The sequence below is a fragment of the Pituophis catenifer genome, unplaced genomic scaffold, assembly GCF_029215685.1.
Source record: "Pituophis catenifer annectens isolate HBS135680 unplaced genomic scaffold, rPitCat1.0.hap2 SCAF_1, whole genome shotgun sequence".
NCBI lineage: Eukaryota > Metazoa > Chordata > Lepidosauria > Squamata > Colubridae > Pituophis > Pituophis catenifer.
This window is the reverse complement of record NW_027256881.1, coordinates 272362691-272369031: the sequence shown is the minus strand read 5'-3', so window position 1 is coordinate 272369031 and position 6341 is coordinate 272362691.

Sequence of the window (6341 nt, the reverse complement as noted above, 5' to 3'; positions counted from 1 at the left end):
CTGCTTCAAACCATGCTTATCCATTTCTTATCCAGGGAAATATAATATTCTGCCTTTTTCATATTTCCTAAAATATTTCACTCTTCCAGGAAAGGGGTGGGTGCTAACTTCCTACAGTACATAAAAAGACAAGATACATTTTTTGTCGACAAAATTCGTTTATTGTACAGTTTTAATAAATGTATTGTTATTTATATTATTTACCTGTGTCTGTATGCTTTGTTAGCTGTGTTGATGGCCAGAAAACATATACAGTGGTCACACAGTGGTGTTTGCAATAAATAGTGTGTCAGTAATGACAATGTGCACAAATGCTGTGCTATGTATTTCCCCAAGATGTCTGATACAAAGACTAGGGGTGATAGCAGTATTCCTGTATTTGAAGGGCTGCTACATAGAAAAGGGGGTCAACTTATTTTCCAAAGCACCAGAAGGCAATACAAGAAACAATGATTGGAAACTAATCAAGGAGAGAAGCAACTTGGAATTAAAGAGAAATTTTCTAACACTGAGATCAATTAATCAATGGAAAAGCTTGCCTTCAGAAGTTGTAGGTGTCTCATTACTGGAGGTTTTTAAGAAGAGCCTGGACAGCTACCTGTTTGAAAGAGTATAGGACAGTGATAGCGAACCTCTTAGATACCAAGTGCCCAAACTGTGTGTGCATGCTGAAACTGAAAGGTGCACGCATGCACGAATGTGTGCATGTGTGGACATGTGCACACATGCATGGACATGCATGCATGCACAGCAGAGACCCGAAGACCAGCTGGCTGGCGGGAGGTGGGGCATCCCAACAATGGCAGCCCTGCAAGAGGCAAGATCTTTTTCTTTCATGAGCTTTTCTTTCGTCGTTTGCAGGGAAACAGAAGTTCACGAAAGAAACACCATGGAGATCTGACCTGGGGCGACAGTGTGCATGCCAGCAGAGAGGGCTCTACGTGCCATCTCTGGCACATGTGTCATAGTTTCGCGGGTATAGGGTCACCTGCTTGAACCAGGGTTGGACTAGAACAGTGGTCTTCAACTTTCCAGCTTGGCAGTCCAACCTAGCGTGTGTGTGTGTGAGTGGCAGGCGCCCGCACATATGCACAGCTCCATTTGTATGAACGGCTGGCATGCGTGCCCTACACTTGCGTGAACGGAGCTTTGCACATGAACGGAGGGTGTTTGTGTTCTCGCGTGAAGCTCCATTCACCCAAGCAGAAGATGTGCAAACCTTCATTGAGCTTCGCGCAAACACCTTCTCACACAGGTGGAGCTTCACATGCGCATGCCCTTGCCCATCTCTCCGGTGGCCCAGTTTCAAGCAGGCCACAGCCTGGTAGTGGCCACAGCCTGTGGGTTGGGGAGCCCTGGACTAGAAGACCTCAAAGATCCCTTCCAGCTCTACTTTTATTGATATATGCAGTTTCACCCATGTGTTACAGTGGAGCAAAAAAGTATTTAGTCAGCCACCAATTGTGCAAGTTCTCCCACTTAAAAAGATGAGAGAGGCCTGTAACTGACATCATAGGTAGACCTCAACTATGAGAGACAAAATGAGAAAACAAATCCAGACAATCACATTGTCTGATTTGGAAAGAATTTATTTGCAAATTATGGTGGAAAATAAGTTGTCAAGCCCTATCCTCCCGCTGGGCGCCAAACCGCTCGACAACTCACCTGGCTCCGCTCGCCCGCGCGGCAACACGGGCGTGGGATAGCATGGGGCTGCGCCCGCCCCTCCGACACGCTTCCTAGTTTCGGCTGGGACATGCGCACATTTACACGGGGGGATGCACAGAGGCGCTTCGGTGTGGGGGGGTGGAAGCGTCGGGGCTAGGGTTTCACAGGGTCAGGTAGCTTTTGCTCGGGAAGTTTCTGACATGCAGCAGCTGGCTCCTATCACCGCCCCGCCGTCACCTACAAACAAGCAAGATTTCTGGCTCTCACAGACCTGTAACTTATTCTTTAAGAGGCTCCTCTGTCCTCCACTCATTACCTGTATTAATGGCACCTGTTTGAACTTGTTATCAGTATAAAAGACTCCTGTCCACAACCTCAAACAGTCACACTCCAAACTCCACTATGGTGAAGACCAAAGAGCTGTCGAAGGACACCAGAAACAAAATTGTAGACCTGCACCAGGCTGGGAAGACTGAATCTGCAATAGGCAAGCAGCTTGGTGTGAAGAAATCAACTGTGGGAGCAATAATTAGAAAATGGAAGACATACAAGACCACTGATAATCTCCCTCGATCTGGGGCTTCACGCAAGATCTCACCCCGTGGGGTCAAAATGATCACAAGAACGGTGAGCAAAAATCCCAGAACCACACGGGGGGACCTAGTGAATGATCTGCAGAGAGTTGGAACCAACGTAACAAAGGCTACCATCAGTAACACACTACACCGCCAGGGACTCAGATCCTGCAGTGCCAGACGTGTCCCCCTGCTTAAGCCAGTCAGGTCTGGGCCCGTCTGAAGTTTGCTAGAGAGCATTTGGATGATCCAGAAGAGGATTGGGAGAATGTCATATGGTCAGATGAAACCAAGGTAGGACTGTTTAGTAGAAACACAACTCGTCATGTTTGGAGGAGAGAGAATGCTGAGTTGCATCCAAAGAACACCATACCTACTGTGAAGCATGGGGGTGGCAACATCATGCTTTGGGGCTGTTTCTCTGCAAAGGGACCAGGACGACTGATGCGTGTACAGGAAAGAATGAATGGGGCCATGTATCGTGAGATTTTGAGTGCAAACCACCTTCCATCAGCAAGGGCATTGAAGATGAAACACGGCTGGGTCTTTCAGCATGACAAAGATCCCAAACACACCGCCCGGGCAATGGAGGAGTGGCTTCGTAAGAAGCATTTCAAAGTCCTGGAGTAGCCTAGCCAGTCTCCAGATCTCAACCCCATAGAAAACCTTTGGAGGGAGTTGAAAGTCCGTGTTGCCCAGCGACAACCCCAAAACATCACTGCTCTAGAAGAGATCTGCATGGCGGAATGGGCCAACATACCAGCAACAGTGTGTGCCAACCTTGTGAAGACTTACAGAAAACGTTTGACCTCTGTCATTGCCAACAAAGGATATATAACAAAGTATTGAGATGAACTTTTGATATTGACCAAATATTTATTTTCCACCATAATTTGCAAATAAATTCTTTCCAAATCAGACAATGTGATTGTCTGGATTTGTTTTCTCATTTTGTCTCTCATAGTTGAGGTCTACCTATGATGTCAATTACAGGCCTCTCTCATCTTTTTAAGTGGGAGAACTTGCACAATTGGTGGCTGACTAAATACTTTTTTGCCCCACTGTATTTTCCTGTAGCAAATCACAGTGATGTCAATACGACCACCCATGGGTGTGCATGCTATTACACATATCTTGAAGCTGGTGCTCTCTTAAAACCACAACTGATGAGCAATTAATAGGGAAAATGAATTAAATCAATTTTCTAAAATCTAAACGAGGTAATGAAAATTATGTTTCATTGGGAATGGAAAGGACATTCTCTACAAACAGACTACAGTGTGATATCTAAGGGAATCAAATATATAGGTGAGTCTTCCCTTTGTACCTCTCAAAATCTAAAATTCTTTTAGTTTAAACAAAAAGTGGATGCGACAGCAACCTCTAGCATAATCAATTCAAGGAATGCTCCTGAATCCAGGGGCATTTTTACATGATAAAAACAATGGCAGCTCTGGAAAAAAAAACATATACAGCAATGGTAGAAAGCATTCACAACATCCTTGTGAAATAAGCTAGGCAGAAAGAATGATTGGCCTCCATAGTTGTAGATAAACTTGACGCAGTGGCGCAATGATTAGAGTGCAGTACTGCAGGTTACTTCTGCTGATCACCGGCTGCCAGCAGTTTGGCAGTTCAGGTCTCACCAGGCTTAAGGTTGATTCAGCCTTCCATCCTTCCGAGGTGGGTAAAATGAGGACCCAGATTGTTGAGGGCAATATGCTGACTCTGTCAAACCATTTAGAGAAGACTGTAAAGCACTATGAAGCGATATATAGGTCTAAGTGCTATTGCTATTGGATCTCCCTTCTGCCAATCCAACACCTTAAACCAGTGTTTTTCAAACTTGGCAATTTTAAGATATGTGTATTTCAATTTCCAAAATTCCCCAACCAGCATGGCTATCTTAAATGATCTTGAAGGTCTAGAGCAGGGGTGTCAAACTTGCAGCCCGCAGGCTGGATGTGTCACGCACTGGCCACCCCCACCCCCAATTTAGCGAAGGGGGAAAAAGTTGAGATATGTCATGTGACAACAACGTGTCGTTACAACTTTGACACCCCTGGTTGAGGGGTGAAATGCTTCCGGTTCGGACTGGATCGCCCGATCCAGTAGCGATGGTGGCGGGTGGTTTGGAGAACCAGTTGCAAAAATCCCTGCCACCCCCTATGTCCAGCTGAGCTGCGCGATCATCAGAGGCTTTTTTTTTTTTTACTTTTAAAAGCATTTTTTCTTCGGCCAAAAAAATGCTTTTAAAAGAAAAAAAAAAGCCTCTGATGAATGCATGGCTCAGCTGGGATCGTCAGAGCCTTTTAAAAGCATTTTTTCTATAACCTCTTCGGCCACGCCCGCCCAGTCACATTACCCCCTCCCACCAAGCCATGCCCACAGAACCGGTAGTAACAAATTTTACATTTCACCACTGCCCTGGTCTAGAGGGAATAAGGAAACAACCTCAATAACTTGCCTTCTTGTGGAATAAATGGTATTTTATGACATTTAGGAGCTCTGCTTAAATTCTGCTAGTGGAAATCACCAGACTGCAGCAAAGAGATATTATTTCTATCTAGTAATCACCTGGATTTCTCCAGACTGGATCTGGCAGCTCTGACATTAAAGGCTCTGAGAAACAAAATCAGGTATCTGGGGAATTCAGAGCTGTAATGAGGCAGATATATCCCTGGTTATGGCATAAGCTAACTTTTTAAGGATTTTCTCATTAATAAACAAAACATTTACCAGCCACATTTAATTTCCACAAGATGGCAGTAGGAATCCACGGCAGCCTGCAATTTATGCCCTATGAAAAGAAAGGCACTAGTAAGAGCAAAACATTTCAATTCCATGGCTGGTGAAAGTGCTTATAATACTGGATTCCCAGGGTATTTTTGAACTGTTTGGCTTGAAGCATTCATAATGAAATTTCAAAGTTGTACAGATACATATGCTGCATCTGTTTCTCTTTAATCAGAGGAAAGTCCTTTATTGAACTATCTTACTTCTTATGCTGGGTTTTATCTAAATTAATGACTTAAATAGATCTCTCAGACACTTCTCTAGTAATTTCTTTTTGCATGTTATAAAAAAATTACTCTCTATTGTTGCCTATTATAAATGACTGCCTTATTTCCTTTTATTTCTTTTCTCTGCTTCATAAAGGACCTGTGCATTTCATTCAGAACTGTAGATGAGGCTGAATTATGTGGCTAAAATGAAAGCGGATAAGGGCTGCCATGACAGATTCTTTGTGCCTAAAATCCATGAACATGTAATTGATTCTACTCCCGTTAAGTCTGATGATTTCTTCCAGCACATTAGTTAAGATCTCTGCCATTTCCTCACTGCTGATTTACAGAATCTTCTAGCATCAGCTAGCCATTGTTGAGGCAATATAAAGCCTGCCCTCATTTTTCAGCATAATAGTTGGAAGGTTCTTCTAGATCAGGGCTGTCAAACTTGCAGCCCGCAGGCCGGATGTGTCACGCACTGGTCAGGCCCACACCCAGGGGTGAAATGCTCCCGGTTTGGACCGGATCACCCGATCCGGTAGCGATGGAGGCGGGTGGTTCAGAGAACCAATAGCAAAAATCCCTGCCCCCCCCATGCCCAGCTGAGCCGCACAATCATCAGAGGCTTTTTTTTTTACTTTTAAAAGCATTTTTTTCTACAATCTCTTTGGCTGAAAAAATGCTTTTAAAAATTAAAAAAAAGGCTCTGATGATCACATGGCTCAGCTGGGATCGTCAAAGGCTTTTAAAAGAAAAAAAACCCCTTTTTTTCTTTTAAATGCCTCTGACGATCCAAGCTGAGTTGCCTGATCGTCAGAGGCATTTAAAAGAAAAAAAGCCTCTGCCAATCAAGCCACTCAGCTGGGATCGTCAGAGCCTTTTGAAAGCATTTTTTAACAACCTCTTCGCCCACCCAGTCACATTACCCCCCTCCTCCCCCACCAAGCCATGCCCGTAGTAACAAATTTTAGATTTCACCACTGCCCACACCCCATTTAGTGAAGGGGAAAAAAGTCATGTTACATCACGTGACAATCCCATGATGACGCAAGTTTGTCACTCCTGTTCTAGATATAATAAATTACCAGTG